The sequence below is a fragment of the Leptinotarsa decemlineata genome, unplaced genomic scaffold, assembly GCF_025532065.1.
Source record: "Leptinotarsa decemlineata unplaced genomic scaffold, Ldec_3_MD MMD2_tig00003557_RagTag_RagTag, whole genome shotgun sequence".
NCBI lineage: Eukaryota > Metazoa > Arthropoda > Insecta > Coleoptera > Chrysomelidae > Leptinotarsa > Leptinotarsa decemlineata.
The window spans coordinates 1,589,893-1,610,945 of record NW_027412590.1 but is presented as its reverse complement, the minus strand read 5'-3'; the positions used below and the strand labels follow the sequence as shown (position 1 = coordinate 1,610,945).

The 21,053-nt window shown below is 37.8% G+C and overlaps 1 protein-coding gene and 1 long non-coding RNA gene across 2 annotated transcripts in view; one reads left to right on the top strand and one right to left on the bottom strand.

The window, feature by feature from the left end:
* LOC111512315 (alkaline phosphatase) overlaps positions 1–21,053 on the top strand; it is a 952,023-nt gene that overhangs the window by 139,274 nt on the left and 791,696 nt on the right. The gene's annotated exons all lie outside the window — the stretch shown is intronic.
* On the bottom strand, positions 1,375–7,109 carry LOC141483492 (uncharacterized). The gene is made up of 2 exons (XR_012466125.1): positions 4,893–7,109; positions 1,375–4,798 (listed from the first exon to the last, which is right to left on the bottom strand). It is a non-coding gene; the product is annotated as an uncharacterized lncRNA (long non-coding RNA).

Here is a 21,053-nt window from a genome sequence, read left to right as displayed (position 1 = left end):
TTGTTTCATTTAATGTATAAGGTGAAAACAACAGCTTTAAAAAGTTATTTTATGGAATAAAACACCAAAATTTCAATATATATTTTATTCAAATTTTATCAACGTGTGTGTACAACAATAAATAAGTATACAAAATTTCAATATATTTCATTCAAATTATATCAACGTGTACATGTACAATAATAAATAGTATGCAAAAACTGAAATACTCAAACATATTTCTGTTTGCAGTCAATTCTTGAAAAGTTGGTGGTCTCCTACCGCTGTTGAAAATTCTCAGAGTAACACACACCTATCAGTCATATTCAAACAAGGACAAAATATATCAATCAATCACATCAATAGAAATAAAATCCAAATGATAACCTCATTTCAAGCTATAGTGCCCCCAAGGTAAAGTGTTGGATGATTTGGGGATTAATTTTCGTTTATCGTCGTGTGGACTCAAGCCTATTTTCACCTGCTTGATACTGAAAACGTTGTGAGCGTATGATCGAATAGTGAACTGCTCACATATTTTTTCTTTAAAATTTCTGAGACAATCGATATAATCTTTGAAATCAATTTTATTTCTGACTACATTATATCGAATTCCCTTTGATTTTTTGATAACTTTTCCACCCTGCACTTTGTAGGTGTACATTTTGGAACGTAACCCTGCCAAGTGCGTGATGATTTTACCATTCGCTTCATCTTTCATTAACCCAGGAATTTTTTTATTCACAAGTGGAATTTGAAATTTATTATCGGGCGAATAATCGGAAGTATCAAATTTTGATAGGTTATTTTTGATGAGTTCTGAATAGACATCTTCACACGTAATTATCGTAGATGAAGCTATCTGTATCTGTATACATTAACTTGCAATTTTCTATACCTAGAGTGGGCACCATGAAATCGTAATGGAAATCAAACATGCATGTTTTTGAAATATCTAAAATTGCCATTCCGATGTACAGAGGTTTATTGAAAACAAGTTCAGTCTTTTTCAATTCAGTAGCCACCAAGTCTGTATCGAAAACGGTTCGACTCTGAAATCGAGGGCTCGCAATTAAATTTTTGGCGCCATAACGACCGTTCCAGGAATTCACAAGTTTGACCACCCTGTGTAATCGAATGTTTTCCATCGTTTTCCCAAAAATAGCATTTACCATTAGTTTATATAGATTTTTGCCAAAAGAACTGGTGGCTGCAGCCCTTAGACGAGTATTCAACTCGATGTAGGGACGTAGCCATGCAGATTGTTTGAATTTCAAAACCCGATGAATTTTGGTTAGAATCAAACCGTTTTTCAATGCTTGTTTCAAGTTGCGATAATGCAAAATATATTTGTCTTTATGATACAGGGTACCCATTAATTTTTTTTGTTTGGAATTTGGTGGTGCTTGATGCTCTGGACAAAACGGAAAATCTTTATGTGAATCATGTAATCTCTCAGGGTATTCCAAATCAACTTTCAATATGTAGCCTTCTGAAGCATTGTCAGGAATTTCAGTTACATCTTTGTCAAAATTTTCCACCCACTGAAAACCGTCGTAAGGTGAAAATTCTGACATTGCCCACCCATATAAATTATTGACGTCTAAATATGAAAGATATTTTGAAGGTTTTTCGGAATTGTATGCTTCCATATATTTATTATTTGCTTCAGAATATCTATTTGAACAAACCGATATTCCGCCCCTTATCCCCTTTTCTACAAACATAATCATGTCAATGTCTTTTAAAATTTGTAATTTACACTTCGTATACTTCAACATGGCATCCCACGTGTACCCAGGCATAGTATAATACCATGCGGGGTCCAACCCATAAGTTGCCATGCTTTTTTGACGAAAATTTTCAAAAACGTCTGCCAGTAATAAAATATCTGTTTTCAAATATAGGTCCGCATACGATCCCAAATTTGTAATTTCGAATGATTCCCAACCGATTTGTGCGTGAACATATTTCTCTTCTGTTATGTGTTCATCATTTAATTTATTATAGAATTCTTCTCGTGATGGTAACTCGGTGATGTTCAATTTTTCCATGCTATCTATATAATCATACGGAAATACTCCCTTCCTGGTGAGAAGAGCGAATTTCTCCTCATCTAAATGACTAAATTCTTTTTTTTAAATTTCCAAATCATTTTGATCCAATGTGGATACTAATTCATCCAACGATGTTCCCATGAATCGAAAAGAATCTATAAATCGAAATTTAATTTTAGTTTCAGCATCCTTCTGTGTAAAGGAAATGTATTTTTCTTTATTTGAGGGAAGTATGCTCACACAGCCTCTTTTGCGATATCTCTGATAATGAAGTGACTGTCGTATCCTGAAAGATTATGAAAAGTAATGGGTACCACGAATAATTTTCGAAAGTTGACATTACAGGGGGCTTGGTGGGCAAAACCGCGGAACGCCCCCGTATAATGATTGTGATCGTACACAATAACATCTCTGGGGGCGAACGGTTTTTCGCAAATATGACAAGTCGTTGCAGCACCGATATTATTTAAAGGCACTGTCATCGGCTCAATATTCTTAATTTTAGATTCAACAAATTTTGCAATATCAGACAACTCATCGGCAAACCATTTCATACAGTCTTCACCTCGATAGCTTTCGAAATGAGAGAGACTGTCGTCATAGGAACACTTGAAGTAGTAGCCTGCACTGAAAGGTATATGTTTTTGGTATTTTGTAGTTTTGTTAGATATGCTTTCGTTACATTTTTCCAACAGTGACTCGAAATCAGCAAAAATTATAAACGGGCATTTTTGTTTATAAACATAATTTCCAAATTCCACATAATCGTATGTAGGAAAGGAAATTTTACAATCATTCACTTTTTCGCACAAAATAGTATGATCATTTAATTTTTGCTGACTTGAAAAATAATTTAGGCATCTATCACAAAAGAATTTTTTGTATTTCTTTTTGTTCAATTGGTTACTTAATAATCGGGACATGTCTTTGATCCAACAATAATGGAATTTGATTTCAGTCTCGTCATCGTCATTAATGGGTGGAGCCTCATAATCGTTCAATTTTGGAAAATATTTGTCTTGAATCAATAACAAATTAACATGTCTGTCTCGTTTTGTTGTCGTGAGTCTGGCAGGTACTACTACAAAAAATGATTTTTCCTTTGCTTGATTCAATTCCAAAGTATAAACATTAACAGAAATATTATTAAGTTTTTCAAATTTGGAAATTTGATGTAAATCTATTGGAGTATTTAGCCCTGTAGTATTCAGAACTGTAGAATAGTGTGGATATTTTGACACTCTATTAGAATGTATTGCTACAGGATACAAGGCGCTAATAATACTCCAAAAGAAGCACATTTCGTCATTATTTTGTACATTAATGCATGCCTTCTTCCTTGCGATTTCTTGTGGCAATGGAATGAAAGAAGAACCGTTACCAATCACATATTTATTAATTGCTACTTCCAACAAAAGAATTTTACTCAAAGCCCACCCCGACAATTGTTCTTCAAATTCGCCTAATTTATTCAATATAACATCCACAGCGTTTTCATTGTACCAAGCAGCCAAGTCCGTACCTGAATCGATAACTTTATTTGGTGTACTGAAATATTTACGATCAACAATTTCCCCATCATTCGACTTTTTAATAAAATCCCCTGAAAATGTAAAATTAACTTTGAGACATGACATTTGTTTCAAAATTTTGGAAATCTCACGTTTGAATAATGAAAAAGCATCGCCTAGAAACTTTTTAGGATCTTTATGAGTTAAATTGATGATTACCCCCGTTGTTACTCTACGATTGAAAACATTGTTAACAGTTTGCCACTTTACCCTGGAGCTTCGTCGCTTCAAACCCGAGCCTGTATGTTTATTATTCATCATTTTGACAATCACTTTGAAGCGTTTCAATTCCCCAATTTTTGTAATTATTTTCTTTTTTTCCCCAACCGAAAATTTAATTGTTTTCATAGCTAAAATGCATTTCCTTATATGTTTATTAATAAATTGTATAGCTTGTTTGGCAATATACTCTGAATAATTATCTCTAATAACTAAAAGGTGATTATCAATTACCGACTTAGTTTTTGGAAAATCAATCATTTGGATTCTATTTATTGACATGACTCACCGATATTTTGTTCACAAATGAAATTCTAGGTGTTATGAGTCGGTTTTGGAAGCTGCAGAGAATTGAATTTCGTTCTGTGGACACTGTTGAGATGGTTCTGGAAGCTGCTGTGATTTGAAACTCGATGTGGAAAAGGTTGCCAAGACGATTTTGGATGTGGTTGTAGAGATGACTCTGAAGTTATACTGCACACGTTGATGCAGTGTTCTGAAATAAATGCAATCTTCAATATAAACATACACCAAAGAAAAATTAAATTCAAGAGTGGGGGTAATATCTTTCATGGAGTGATTGTGAAAAATGAGCGAGCTACAGTTATAATTGAAAAAATCAACTTTCATTCAAAACAACGAATTTAAAACACATATTCTGCAAGTACTAAACACATAAAAATATTGAAAACACTTCTTTATGCGGATCATATCTATGAATGAAAAAAAAATTGAGTCGAATGAAAAATATAGTATACAACCACAAACTCTATACATATATTGAACAGAGAAAAAAAACAGTACTTACCCTAATTTCGTACAATTTCAAATGAAACAACACGACAGCGTATTTTCTGAATGCTTCTCACGATGTTGGCTGTCAATTTCTTCTGCGGCGTCTCTACAGGTGGATCTGCTATTTCGTTATTTGGTTTCCTCTCCAGGACTGAAATTGAATTTCAGGAAATCCACCTGCGAGAAACCAAAAATAAAAAAACAATGTTTCAAATTATACGAACACTCTCTCAATAAACGACAACATGAATGGAAGTTATTCGTAACTTACAATGCGTTTTATTCAACTAGAAAGCTGCTCACAAAATGAGCTTCTGTTTACTACATTATAAATGTGTATATAGACAAGATATTGCATTGTCAAAGGCAAATAGATAAAATACGAAAAAAACTCTTATTCAGCTTGGATGATTCTCGAGTAAAATTCATAATCACGTTTCCCGGTTATGAGGCTGCCATCTAACATCAAAACAAATTGTGCGGTACAATAATTACTGTAAGAGATAGTATTCGAGAAAAATGAATGTCAGCAATTACCGGTTCTTATCTTTTATTCATTATTAAAGATTGAGAAATATCAGTAATTGTTATTCCTTATATTCTGATGTATGTAGGATAAAAATGGTAGTCCAGGGTTGGCTTGAGAAATACGTAAATACCTCTGAACCGTTTTGTATTACAAAATAATTGAAAAAAACGTTAATCCTCAAAAACTATGTATAGAAAAACACTCAAGTATATTTTGGAAAATTAATGATAATTCAACAACAACTCTCACGATCTTTGAATTAAATTAAATTTGAATAAATTCTTTTGTGAAAAAGTCAAAAACGTATAAAAAATCTTGCAATAAAAATTCATAAAGTGAACATGAAAAACACTTACTTTCAGATAAAATCGTTGCACTTGTCACAAGTATCACTGATACAACTAACTCATCATTTTGCCTCGCAGGAGGTATTTATAGGAAAATAAGTGATGACATATTTCAAAATCAAACAAAGAGCCTTTGTTTCGTCGCTTTGAGAACTGCATATCTCTGGGTGCTGATTCGGCATTGACAGTGATCAATGTCACCTTGGATAAGAATATGAAAATAGGTGATGACATATTATGCAATCAAACGAAGAGCCTTTGTTTCGTCACTTTGAGCCACGTGTCTGGCTTTATCGATAAGTGATAGCGATAATTCTGCATACCTATATTATATATTTTTACCAACTTGAAATGAAACAACATTTACTCAATGAAAATATTCATTTTTTATTAAATTTCATAATTGTTGTACAACTCTAATCCAAATTTTTTCTCTAGCCTTGTTGCGTATTCTGGAACAAATTCAACAGTTTTTTTTTAATGACGAAGATCTTGAAATATATTTTTCAATTCACATTTGAATGGTGTATTCTTTGGAATTGCGCCTGCGCAAATACCCTCATTGACTGATGTCGAACGAATCAATTTCCATTGTTTACACTAGCCTTCACGCATATTTCCTTGAAATTTCACCCACATTCGTTCACATATTGAACAGAAATCATTGTAGTCGGAAGTACAAAATTTGTTTTTTAGCATCGTTGACGACATATTCTACACTCTGAGGCTGAAACACTTTGTCTTGAATGTGTAAATTATTCAACTGCTTCAGAACCATTTTCTTTTCCTCATATAATTGAATATCTTTACTTATTTGTTGGACACGTCTCTCAAATTCCTCTACTTCACGTCTGTATTCTCTGAATGCCATTTTATTACTAATGTTTGTTTACCAACGACGTACGAAACATCGTTTTCCTTCGAAACTATGCAAAACAACGTATTTTGAAATGTCATTGTCGAATACTTCGCTCTCCCATTACCCTCACGTTGAGTCCACAACGCTTAACCTCTCGACACTTTTGGATCTCCTCTTTCTCCTGATGATGATAACTTGGTTAACAAAGATACGAGACGTAGTGCCCTTTTGGCATGTTGGAATGATAGACTTCTGTTGAACTGACAATTTTTTTCTTAAATATATTTTGACGCACCCTGTACACTTCGACGTCATGTTTGTTTTCAATGATGTATTTTGAAATACCTTGTAACATTGAGGGATCACACTTTGAAACGATACAGCCTCATTAATCTGTAATGTTTTTTCTTAAATCTGATTCATTATTATTAATATATCACTTTCGCGCTTCCAATTTTCGTCGAGTAGTTCACGATTAATTCCAAAACCGGCAACGCTACATTGCCCCATAAACAATGATTTATTGTACAACTGGCAACGCCGAACCTGACATGTTTACAGTGTCCTTCTTCAACCAATAGACAGTTCAGCTAGTGACTCATAGATGACTCTGTGTATTCTATAACTTAATTTTCAAACCGGCAACGCTACATTACTCCATAAACATTGATTTATTGTACAACTGGCAACACCTGCTTGCACTAGCAACCGGTAAAACCTCAATCTCCATCTCTCTTTGCATCGATTACGTCACACGCGCCTCTCGCTCTTATACACAAATACACATCTTTACATGAAATATTAATTATTTCCCAAATCTAAGTATATTTTCCTATCTTCAATATGATAATAACGATTATATTCTACGGAAATCAAAAATAATAATGCTGTCAAGTATAATGAATGAGTCAATTTCGGTCCTGACAAAACTAACGCTATAAATACCCAACATTCGCAGTTAACTTCAATATCTTACGATGGTGTAGAGGCTAAGGACAATGTCTACGGCGCGGACGACCCAGGTTCGAATCTCATAAACTATAAACTTTTTTTATTTAAAATCACGTGACTGGAACGTGACAAGGGGGTCGAGGGGTTAGGTGGGGTACCAAGAAGGCCTGAGCGGTGATGTGGAGTACTAAGGGGGCCGAGGGCAAGGGGGTCCACGCTCAAATCGCTACGATACTCGTTCCATCCTGCGTCGATTTCGATGAAGTTTCCCCCCACTCCCAAGTGGTCCAGAATCCGCCTTGTTCATCTACTAAACTGAATATATACTCATTAGTATATGAAGAAAAAGTTGAAGGATTCAGAGAAGGAAAAAACTGAATATAGGTTATGTGCTCTAGAATATTCTTTGGCTATCCTCGTTATAGATGAAAATGAAGAATACAACTACTGCATTGCGTACAATGATATATTGTTACAGAATCAATAATAAAAATGTCATATCATGCATTCTGTCTGGGTAGAAATAATAATCACTGAATATTCTTTTTTCTTCTGAAAGTATAAAGTATTTCATTCTTGTTTCTTGCTGTTATTGATCAACGTACGTTTGAGTATATTTTTTCGATGTTTCTTTTTTATGTGCTGTAGATGATATTTTTCAATAAACTTGTTTCAAGCCAATGATGGGTAACATTTCTCAAACACAAGGAACAGTGGCAACGAACGCTTAGGTAATTATAAATTCCGATATTTTTTGCAGCTCTTCTGAAGCTATAAGCGAATTAATACTGGTAATGAAATCATCAAACCGAATTTGAATGAATTACTTGCCGAAAGGCAGAAAACACTATTACTTTCTGATGTTAACCTTCATAGTCGATTCTCATCTTCAATGTTCTATTTTAGATGAATGCAAGGTGACAGGAATGATTCACTTGATCTTGAAAATCATACATAAACTATTTGATTTTTTTTTGAAATCCAGTTTAATGCGTTGAAGAAAATATGTTTCTTTTCTTTCCAATTCACAAATTCAATGTTTTTTTGTGATTGTTTTTTGAAAATGTCGAAACGATATATAAGGGATTTCAATTATGAATGAATTGTTTTTTTTCTGATAATTTATTTGAATATTTCGTTTTTGTAGTATTGGAACTTCACTAACACTACCACACTATCAAAGTAGGATTATTTGCAAGAGTTAGTAGATTGATGTACCTGAAAATCATCACTTTCATTTCTGGATCATTGTTCACAGGATTTGATCACTTGGAAGGAATCATTATGGAAAAAACTTAGGACATATTATCATTAACGGAATCATGATTAACTTTCGAAAAAGATAATGGTTAATAGTGGAAGCAGTTTGATTCAACAGTTTCAAAATCAAAAATGAATTGATTGAAATTGACCTTCTCACAAACTAGTCTCAGACAGTATAACTGATGTTATTCTCAACTCACTTATTTCATTATTATGATCGCAGGAGACATACATTGGAATTTTTTGAATATAAGTAATAAAAACACAGTTGCTTTTATTGATTTCCTGGAAGCTCATTATCCCACCATTTTGAACATTGAACGAACCGACAATTAGCACACTGACTGACTTAATCGACATGTCTGATACTGAGTATTTTAAATGAAGATACTTTGAATTTGGATTCAGAATCCAACCACTGTTTGGTATCCTTTGTGATCAATATATGAAACTGAGAAAAGCAAACATCAATATATCATTCAGAGGGATTATAAATACTTCAATTATGAGACTTTTTCCGCTGATTTGCAAGTCTTGTATGATATTTATCTGCTCACAGACATCAATCATTCTATGTAAAGAATCTGTTTCCCAATATTTCTCCAAATGAAACGATTACACTTGTAGATAATATATTGGACGAAAAGGTAATGAATCCGGTAGTGGAAAATGGAATATTAAATTTGCTTGCGATGTGTTTGTCACATAATTTCTTTTAATTAATTGATGGATGTAGACGTTACTACGTGGTAGAAAATCATATTGAAGAAAAGAGGAATGAAACTTTCTATGTTTTTAATCACTTCCATTTGTAATTAACGTTACTGCAATTTCGTCCTATGAGGACATTTTCAACCCTATACAATACATAATACATAACAAACTCATACAATACATAATAAGTAGATGAACACTCCAAGGTCGTGTGTCGCTGGTAAGTATTTCAGAGAGAAACTTTAGTGAGTGGAAGAGAGAAATGTGTGACGTCATCGACGCAGGATGGAACGAGTATCGTAGCGATTCAAGCATGGAACTCGGCCCCATTAGTACTCCGCCTCACCTATCGGCTTCTCTTGCGACTCTGCCTCACCCCTCGGCTCCCCTTGTCACGTGATCCTAATTAAAAAATGTTTATGAGATTCGAACTTGGATCGTTCGCGTGGTAGACATTGCCTTAGCCTCTACACCAACGTAAGATATTGAAAGTAACTGCGAATAATGGGTATTTACAGCGTGAGTTTTGTTGGGACCGAAATTGACTCATTTTATATACTTGACCGCATTTTTTTATTTCCGTAGAATGTTAGGGAAGTTGTGACCGTCATTATCATGTTGGAGATAGAAAAATATACTTAGATTTGGGAAAGAAATAATATTTCATATAAAGATGTGTATGTGTGTGTTAGAGCGAGAGACGCGTATGACGTAATCGATGCAAATAGGAATGGAGATGGTATCGAGGTTTTACCGGTTGCTAGCGCAGGCGGGTGTTGCCGATTGTACAAATGAATCGTTGTTTACGAGGCAATGTAGCGTTACCGGTTTCAAAATTTGTCGTGAACGACTCGATGAAAATTGGAGGCGCGAAAGTGATATAATAATAATAACGAATCAGATTTGAAAAAAATATTACAGATTAATGAGGCTGTATCGTTTCAAAGTGCGATCCCTCAATGTTACAACTTATCTTAAAATACATCATTGAAATGTACAGGGTGCGTCAAAATACATCATTTGAGAAAAAACATGTCAGTTTAACAGAAGCCTAGCATTCCAACATGTCAAATAGGAACTAATTTTCGTATTTTTGTTAACCAAGTCAGCATCATCAGGAGAAATAGGAGATGACACCCAAAAGTGTCGAAGGGTTACGCGTTGTGGACTCAACGTGGGGGCAATGGAGGAGCGAAGTATTCGACAATGACATTTCAAAATACGTTGTTTTGCATGAGTTTCGATTGTTTTCCGTGTGTTCTCGATCGTTTTTCGTGCGTTCTCGACCGTTTTTCGTGCGCTCGTTTTGCGTGAGTTTTCGACTGTTTTCCGTGCGTTTTTGATCGTTTTTCGTGAGTTTTCCACCGTTTTGCATACGTTTTCTATTTTTGTTGAGGGTATATTATCATAAAGCGGTGAGGTTAGATGACAAAGAAGAAATGATTCAGAGTAGAAATTCATTATACATTTTTATTTTGGTAATATATCACAAAGACATTTGTATTAGATATCTACGTTTCGGAGACTGCAATTTTAGTTGATTCGGTTGCGAATGTGATGCATACGGGGTGAGACACCTTCATTGTTGTCAAATGTAGGAACCATCCATGTTGTGTTGTCTTAGCCTTCCTAATTCACAACGCGTGTCGGTATATTCAACTAGTGAAATTTTTCAGTTGGAAAGTCATGTTTTTGATGTCCCCGCACATGAATGACATCGACACCTTGTAGATTTTCCGTGAGGATGGCATCCAATTGATTATATTCCACAAAGCCTGTGAAGGTGAAGCCTTGAACATCTACAACAGCTTTTCTCATGTTGACTCTTCGATTGATACTGAAGCAAAATCACATGTTCAGTTCCATTTTTTGATGATTTCGCTGAGGGGGAGGTGTTCTATGACAATGTCGTGCACAATCATGCAATAGGCTCTAGTATTTTGCGAAAATCCCTCGGATGCTTCGATTTCAAGTTTTACATCAACACTGGAACTTTTGATGCTCTCATCCTTTCTGGAACAATCGATGACAAAGAGAGTTTTGTCCGTAAAGACAGTGGAAGCAAGAAGAGGATTATGTTGATTGGTCATTTTGTAGCTGAGACCAAATTGTGAGTAGTTGAAATCAGCTTGCGAAAAATTCCCCTTTGCAAAATTCAAATGCATATTTTCCTTGAGGTAATTCTCACCGTTCAGGGTGAGCGTTATATTGGTGATATTCTAATGATTGAATATTGTTGGATCATGTTTGACATTGGTGTAGTCACGATTTTTTTGGAAACATACAATCACATAGAGAGGGCTTTCGAGGAACGAGAAAGTCTTGACGGCCCATATTTCATTTTTTGCACTTTGTGTGAGAGCAGGCAGCATATGAAGTTCCCATTTTCTGAACGGTATGAGAATAGGAGTATCTGCTTGGATAGCTTTCAAAAGTTGCAATTTCATTTGGTCATGCGAAAAGAGTCGTTTAACTTTCAGTTCGATATTTTCAATTTCCAATTTAACTTCTGTTTTCGGCGTTAGTGCGGCAGGAGTCTCTTCTATTTTGAAACAGTTGCTATCATCTCCAGCTCGTACTAATCGAATGGTATGTTTACCGTAGGAAACACACTGATAATCGTTGAATATATTCAAAAAATGCTTGATGGGTATGAGCATGTTGAATGTTAGATGAGTTGTGTTGATGACGCTTGTATTGTTGGGAAAAGTCCAACCGGAGGTGGCCAAGTGTTTCATATCTTCGTCGGTGTAGATGAGAAAGCCTCTAAGTACTAACAATTCCAAGTTCACGAACTGGTTTCAATTCCTTACCACTCTGCTCATAACTAGCAGAATGAAACATGAAAGCATCAGCATTGTTTACGAATGACACTTTACCGTCCCCTTTGGTCTCCTCAACTTTTCCACTAAAGAACAGCAGACTATCGTACAAAGCATCGTAGGCATCAGATTGATTGATGTTGATATCAATAACATCGTTGTTGCGAAAAGACTTGACATAAGGATAGTAAGTACGCCACTCTACCTCTTCTATGGACTCATCGATTTGCGGTTTTCGGAAAATGGGGTATGGAGGTGTATTATTTTTATAGATACTCAGCACCATACTTCCACTTCAATCCAAACGAACGTGCTTACGTTTCGCTTTCATTGTTGTATTAACGAGCCAAGCTGCAGCTTTTTCACCAAATCTAGCGTCTCTTGATTTAACGCGTTCCCAAGCTATATTTTCCAACACTTGATCTGCTTCATGACGGTCTTTTAAGGAGTCGCTTCGAGAGTACGCGATATCGTGATCTTAACAATATTAGCCCAAAGGATTCACACCGGTGTCACCGCGTTCCAACCTCTTTTTCAATTTGGTGCCTGGTCCGCAAAACCGATAACTAGGTAGATGTAATTCGAACGGGAACTTATTGATAATCGAATTAACGACACCTGCACTGAAGTAAGTCAACATGGGTGATGACTGTGATATTTTTATTCATAACCGTAACGCAATCATTGTCCAACATCACATCATGAAAGTCGTTCAACAAAACAAGACATTACCGATTGAAAATTTAGACTTCTTGAATGAAGCCAACAATAGTAGTGTGGTTGGGAAGCACGGTATAATATTGCCCCATTCGTTTCGTGCAATAATTTGTGGGCCGAGTGGTTGTGGAAATACGCTATCTCAACATTGCTATTCCACCCGAATGGCGCCAAATTTGAAAATATCTACGTATATTCGAAATCATTGTATCAACCTAAATATCAAGTGGTTCAAGAATTTTTCAGTAAAGTCAGTAGTATAGCTAACGTGGTTCTAGATACAATGGTAACCATGTCAGCGAGCTGTCCATCGAGAGCGTAAGGGGTGCGGTTGTTTGGGGTGAAGAAGTGTGTCAAAAAGGCCTTGTTTGCGAAGAACAATGGTGAGTAGTGTTCACAATGTGATAGTTCTTGAGCAATCCTTGTTCTTGTAGATCGTGAATGACCAGAGTGTTATTAGATGGTCAATGACCAGAGGGTGTTATAAGAAGAGAAGAGGCAGCCCTCAGCGGGTGTAGGCCAGCCGTGTCGTATTAGAGACCTTTTGGCTCAGTGAATCGTCTTCGGCCAACCGTCTTTGGTCAACCCTCTTCGACCAACCCTCTTCGGGCAACCCCTGTTCCGGCACACCTCTTCAGGCAACCCCTTTTCGTTAAACCATGTACCCAAGCGTACGCCAATGTGTTTTATTCGATGATTTTGTTTGTCAGTGCCAGCTGACCTTGAGACAACTTTGTTGCAGTTAATTAGGATATTTTCGTTTCATTTCGTTGGAATATTTGCTGTTTGTCTGATAGTAAACCAGATTATCTGACCTTAAGGTCATATAAGCGGTAAATTGAATCAGCATGACTCCGTAAAACTTTTATGTATAACCTTAGACCAGCCCCTCAAGTGGACAGAACATATTGACTGCCTAGCAAAAAAACTATCTAGTCAACTATTTTTGCTAAGGAGACTCAAAAAATCAGTTAGTCCGGACGTGCTTCTGATCTCGTATTTTTCATCATTCCATTCTCATGTACCTTATGGAACTGTGTTATGGGGCAACTCTACACATGCTCATCGAATCATGACATTACAGAAACGTGCTGTAAGAATAGTCGCCGGTTTAGGTCTTCGGGATTCTTGCCGAAATTACTTTCAAAAACTCAACATATCAACAGTTCCTTCTATTCATATTTATTTGAGTTTACTGGAGATTCACAAAAATTGCAATACATATCCTAGAAGTGACACAAACCATACATATAATACTAGGCATGGTTCTTTCCTTCTAAATAAAAGATTTATATTAGAGACTTCATATCGAAACAGTTTAAATTTGAACCTTTATAATTTTTTGCCAGAGTACTATAAAAATTTGAGTTATGCCGAATTCAAATTCAAGATAAAAATACTCTCAATAGCTCACAGTATCTACACAGTGAACGAATATTTTCAGATACCGACTATATGTTGACACAATAATTCTTTATTATACTTTTTTATTTTTATCTTATTTGTGTAATATCCTGTCTGTATATTTGTTTTTTTACATGTGTCTGTATATGTGCATGTATATATGTATGTATGTATATATTCATATCATATTTTTATTCATTTTGATGAGGTGCTTTGATTGTCACATATATCTTGTGATTGACTTGCTACAAATAATTTTTCTTATAACGTAGTCAATGAATGAATTATTATTATGTATGATTATATATGGATATTTTTCTGTAAATGAAGTAGAAAATACGTAATTCCTCATGAATACAAAGTTTCATTTGATTGATTCACAATAACAAGTGGAGTGTAATAATGAAAATATTATTGCTACGTTTTTCATGTTTTATTTTTATGTAATAAAAATTTTCATGAATGATTCAATAGATGATTCACAAACTGGACAAATATCACATTTGATTGAACAATCAATGCAGCATGCTATGTTCACATGGTATAAATAATATATTCATTTCTTTTTCTAAACATATTTTACAAGTATCATTTGAATTTGTGGTAGAGTGGACGTTGTCTTTGGGTGGCTTTTCTTGAGTTTCTCTTCCAGAGAGCAATGTATTTCCATTAAAAAATATACAATCTGTTTGCCATCTGAAGTGATCCATCAGCAGATCATCTGCCATTTTCCATTCAAATCCTTCAATGTGACATTTTGGACACGCAACAATGTCACCTTTACCAGTATAAATGAAACCAGCATCAGCAAGTTCATCTTTTGGAAATTCATATGTCCAACTATGAAAAGTAATGAGAAACCAAAGCTATTGATTTTGAATCAATTAAGGGGGCAAATCCTTCTAACAAAAAATGCCAGGGAAATAACAAGCAAAGTGCATATATACAGAAGGAAGGATATCTGGTTGACCTTATAGGATAAAGTTAATTCAGATAAAATGGACTGCTTAAGTATTCTTGATAAGATAAATCGGAAGATAAGGATATAATGGTATCAGTCATTTACTACAGAACAAATCAGGCCAGAAAACAAATTCTCTCAAGTTTGCATTTATTTCTAAAAGAGAAATTAATTGGACCAAAAGAAGGTCATATAGAAAATAAATGCTTACCTGAGGAATTGTCCTGGAAAGGTACTGCCTGAATGTCACCAAGCAATCAACTTCAACTCCCCTGTCCACTTCCAAATGTCCTAGTAATAATGATAACGTCACTGCAGCAACAGATAGCTCGAGAATAAAATGCCAAGTATCCAGTATCTGAAATTTTATAAAGCGTAGATACTGATTTCCTTAAGCAATTCAAAGATGAAGGAGGTGTGCAAAGAAGATACTTCACCTGTGTTTTTTTATTTTTTTAGAGCAAATTCAATTTTTAGAAAAAAAATATCATCCAGGTAATCTGATGTTCTCTAGAAGAAACTCTGTGATCTCACTGTGTTTAGAGGATGACTTGAGATTACGAAAATAAAAAGAAATGAGTCCTCTTACCTAAAAAAATACCACGATGCAGAATTTCTTTTTAGAACAATTCTAGCCAAAAATATATTAAGAAATAGATAATTTAGTGAATTAGCAATCTTTGCAAGACTCTTAATTTCATCGATGACTGAATAAAAGCCAGTGTAAGGTAAATTAAAAAAATAACCTTCAATCACATGCAGTGTAATTATCACTACTTACAAACTGATTTCTATGACTGAATAGAAAATCCAGGAAAGGCAAAAGATATACTTAAACAGATCTCCACAAATTTACTATGAATAAAGATAATTTCAAACAAAAGGTCAACACGTACCAGATATCAACCGTTCTCGTCAAACGCTGGGAAGGAAGAGATCTTTCTATCGTTTCCGTCGAAAACGAATGCCTTCGGTCTTTGCGTTATTTTTTTTCGCAGATCCTGCCGGCAGTGACTATTATACCGTTTACGGAGAATAATATGATCGAAATTGTGATGATTGAACTATTCATATTATAGGTAACATTAAGAATATATGAATGTAACGAAATATTCGTTACAGAGTTTGAAGCCGACATTGCTCGATTGGTTTGTCTGGCATATCCTGCTACACCGGAAAATGTAATGGAGCGGTTAGCAGTTCAGGCATTCTTGGATGGACTTCGCGACCAAGAAACGAGGCAGGCCTTGACGCTAGCTCATCCCAAACATCTCGTGGATGCATTGGCAAGCGCTCTGGAGTTTGAGGCTGCAAAACAATCCTGCAAGAGCCAGAGTAAAGTTCGAGCTATCGAGGAAGATGGACAAGTGCCTGCTGATATTGAGGCCACCATCAGAAAAGTAATGAAAGGAGTGTTGCCTAAGAGGAAACAAATAAGATGCTGGAACTGTGGAAAAAATGGACATGTGCGTAGCAAATGTCCAGCTTTTAAAGAATCCACACCAAATCAGGAAAACTAGAGGAGGTCGATGAGAAGGGGCAATCGTCGGCCTGTACCCAGCAAGCCCCCGTAAAAAACGCACATGTTGCCGTTCTCCAACGACAAGAAAAAGGTGTTTTCGTAGACGGCCTCATCAACAACAAGCCTTGCACCATGCTGCTAGATACAGGTGCAACGAGCACCATTCTTGGGCCAAATTTTGTCAAAACACCGGCAAAAATTGAACCATCAAGCTGAAAGCTACTCACCGCAACAGGGGAGCCAGCCACTGTACTTGGAGAACTACCAATTGAATTGGTGTTGGGCAGCACTGAATTGAAACATCGTGCATTGGAATGGACATAATGAATTCCAGAGGGTTCGAGGTGAATTTCCATGATGGCGTCCAACGTGTCGGCGGAGAAGAGTTGGTGCTTCATGGAAGAAGTGAAGAGACGATCAGGGTCCTCTTGGCTGAAGACGTGTGCGTAACGGAAAGGGCTGAAATCATCCTGGAGGCTCGCTTGGACGGAAGTGCGAGCAGCGGCAAGGTGGTAATGTTCGAGCCCAATATACACGATGAGAAAATTGGACGAGGAATCGCACTGGGGAAGACCCTGTTGCGTGTTGATGAAGTTGTGCCAGTCAGGGTCATGAATGTCAACTACTTCCCCGTGACCTCGAAGGAAGGAACCATGCTGAGGAACTGTTCGTCCATTTCCTCTGTGATACGGAGTGTACGCAGTTCTGTTAGACAAGCCAACATCTTGCCTGAAGAGTTGGAGAAGTTGATTGACATTTCCTCCAAGGACATACCACCAACTCACCGATCAAAACTGAGGAAGTTAGTCAAGAAGTACCAGGAAATCTGCGACATTGGTGAAGGCGGCAGAACGAATGACACCCTCGACCTTGGGTTTGAAGAGTGGATATTGGCAAGTTGAATCGGCCACAGAAGATCGAGAAAAGACTGCTTCCACCATCGGCTTAGGATTGTGGCAGTTCACGGTTATGCCATTCGGGCTTTGTAATGCTCCAGCGGCCGATGGAGATTGATGGAGACGGTTCCCAAAGGGCTCTCGTGGAAGACGTGTCTAGTGTATCTCGACGATATAATCGTGGTCGGAAAATCGTTCGACGATTACTTAAAACACCTGGAGGAGGTATTCATGCGTCTGAGGAGTTCTGGATTGAAACTTAGTCCCAAGGAATGTCATCTGTTGCAGAAAGAAGTCCGTTACCTTGGCCACGTTGTCTCTGGGGAAGGAGTGGCGGTAGACGAACAAAAGATCAAAGCAGTTAAGGATTGGTCCATTCCAAAAGACATACATCAGCTTCGGAGCTTCCTTGGTTTATGCACCTGCTACCGCCGATATGTGCTGGGGTTTGCCAACATCGCCAAACCATTGACCCGCCTCACAGATCCAGTTCCAGTGGTCTGAGGAATGCCAAGACTCATTCGAATTGGAAAGAGCTTCGATCAACGCTCCTGTTTTGAGCTATCTCCTACCTGACGGAAAGTTCATTTTGGATAAGGACGCCAGCAACGTGGGACTTGGAGCAGTCCTTTCTCAAATCCAGGATGGACAGGAGAAAGTTATTGGCTACTTCAGCAAAACGCTCAGTAAACCAGAGCGTAATACTGTGTCACCAGGCGAGAGCAGTTGGCCGTAGTCAAAGGTGTAGAGCATTTCTACAAATACGTGTATGGAAGACGATTTCTGTTGAGAACGGACCATGCAGCTCTCAAATGGCTTCTGCAGTTCAAAAATCCCGAGAGCCAAGTAGTGTGCTGGATTGAAAGATTACAAGAATTTGACTTCGAAATAGAATATCGAGCTGGGACTAGTCATAAAAACGCAGATGCCCTATCACGGAGACGTTGCCCCGATGACTGCTCACATTGTCGACGAGCAGAAGAGGAGGAAGCAGCTTTTTGTAGAACTACAGCTGTAGACGACAACTGAGTGGATAATAAGATCAAGGAAGACCAAGAGAAAGTCCCAGATCTTGGTTTAGTCATCGGATGGAAGAAAAGTAATCGAAGACCATCGTGGCAGAAGGTAGCAGGTTATTCGCCAGCGGTTAAGTCCTACTGGACACAATGGAACTCCCTTAACTTGGAAAACGGGATTCTGAAGCGGGTGTTGGAGTCTGAAGACGGTGCAGAAGAAAGGCGCCAGACAGTGGTACCCCGGAGCAGACGACGGGAGGTGCTCAAATAAATCCATGATGGAGTCACTGGAGAACATCTGTGAGTAACGAAGACACTCCAGAAAGTAAGACAACGGTTTTACTGGGTTAATTGTCAAGCCGATGTCAAGAACTGGTGCAGAAAGTGTGCTGTATGCGCTGCCAGTAACGGACCTAGGATACGACCAAAAGCTCCAATGCGCCAGTATAACGTGGGTAGTCCTTTCGAGAGAATCGCCATCGATATCGCCGGCCCGTTCCCAGAGTCCGACCATGGAAACGAATACATCCTGGTAGCCATGGACTACTTCAGCAAGTGGGCAGAAGCCTATGCTCTGCCCAACCAGGAAGCCTTCACCGTCGCTGACGTCCTGGTAAAGAAATGGATATGTCGATTCGACGTCCCATTGGAGATGCATTCGGACCAGGGCAGAAATTCAACCTGTTTCAAGAAATATGTTAACTGTTGGACATTCGAAAGACCAGAACCACAGCCTTACATCCACAGTCCGATGAAATGGTGGAACGAATGAATGAGACTATAAACCGCCACTTGTCCAAGGTAGTCTCTGACCATCAAAGAGACTGAGACCAATACCTCCACCTGTTCCTGCTGGATTATCGTTCGGCAGTGCATGAGTCAACCGGCCAAACCCCTGCCAGTATTATGATGTGACGAGAGCTTCGGCTTCCTTGCGATCTAAAATTTGGGACGCCTCCAGAACAAGACACTGCGTGGGAAGACTATGTCAGCAAGCTTCGGCAGAGAATGAACGACATTCATGAACGAGTCCGTCTGAACATCCGGAGTGCCAGGATGAAGGAGGCCTATGACATCAAGGCGAATGCTGGAGGATTCAAAATCGGTGACCTATTTTGGCTGTACAATCCTAAGTGACGCCGTGGTTTATCACATCGAAGTTGCGGAACTCATGGGAGGGTCCGTACAAAATCATGAAAAAGATTAATGACCTCGTCTACCGAATCCATAAGCCACCTCGAGGAAAGCCTAGGGTCGTCCATTTCGGAAGATTTGTTCCTTATGCTAGGAATTACGATCAAGTTCGCGCCCTCAGACTACTAGAGGATGAAATGACGTCCCAGCAATTCATGTCCTTATACTCGAACGGACAGAAGTTCGTACATGGGGTAATTCGAGAAGAGCCACGAGACCTTTTCAAGGTTCCAGTTGATTACGCACTATCTCACTGCGTGGCAGAGGATCTCCAAATGTCCAAGAGTATCGCTGTGGTATTCAACAAGAAATTCGGTCAGCTCCAGACATCACGAGAACAGAATCCTGAAGTCGGAGGAGTGCTACGGCTGAAGAAGGGTCAGAGAAACATTTTGTACTTGGTGACCAAAAAGCATTCTCGAGACAAACCGTCGTATGAAGATGTCTGGAGGAGTCTTACCAAACTGAAGGAGACGATGCTCGACCAGAATCTCGTGGACTTGCAATCCCGAAATTAGCCTCTGGGCTCGACAGGCTACACTGGAGAATAGTGAGGAGCATGTTGGAAACGATTTTCAGATTCAGCGGCATCAAGATTTTGGTGTGTGGTAACCATCTTCCACGACCGAGCATGAAGACTGTGGAGTGTTACTTCCATCGAACTTCACAGTGCAGACATGGAGAGTCCTGCAGGTATCGACACACGCCAAGGATGACATTTCGGGGCAAAACGTCTTTGAGAAGGGGGCAATGCAATGAATCTGAGGTCGGCCCCTACCGTTATCTTAGACACCAAACATATGACTCATCGCGAAAAGAATGCGGTCGATGAACCGCAACGACAATTCTAGATGAGTGCCGAAATGACGAGAAGAGATCTGCAGGGATCGTTGCCGCTGTATAAGCCGGCCTCCCGTCCCTAGAGTAGTAGTCTGTACTTAGAAAGTCAATCGTGCGTTTAAAATAAATAAATCTGATTGTGAAGATAAATTAAGCGTTAGTTGCTATGTGTTGTATATAAATTAGTTGTGATAGTGAAATATTGTCAAAAATGAATTGTTCAAGACAGTTAGTTAATCATTTAATTCGTTACAGTATTACTTCTGATCAGAGCAGGAATGGAACTATTGGGACTCGATTAATTTCTACGCGGCTCAACTGCATGTATGGAACCTTCGTCTGAGAGACAGTTTATTGACTAGTAACAGCTCCATCCCGTGAAAAAAGCCCCAAGAGG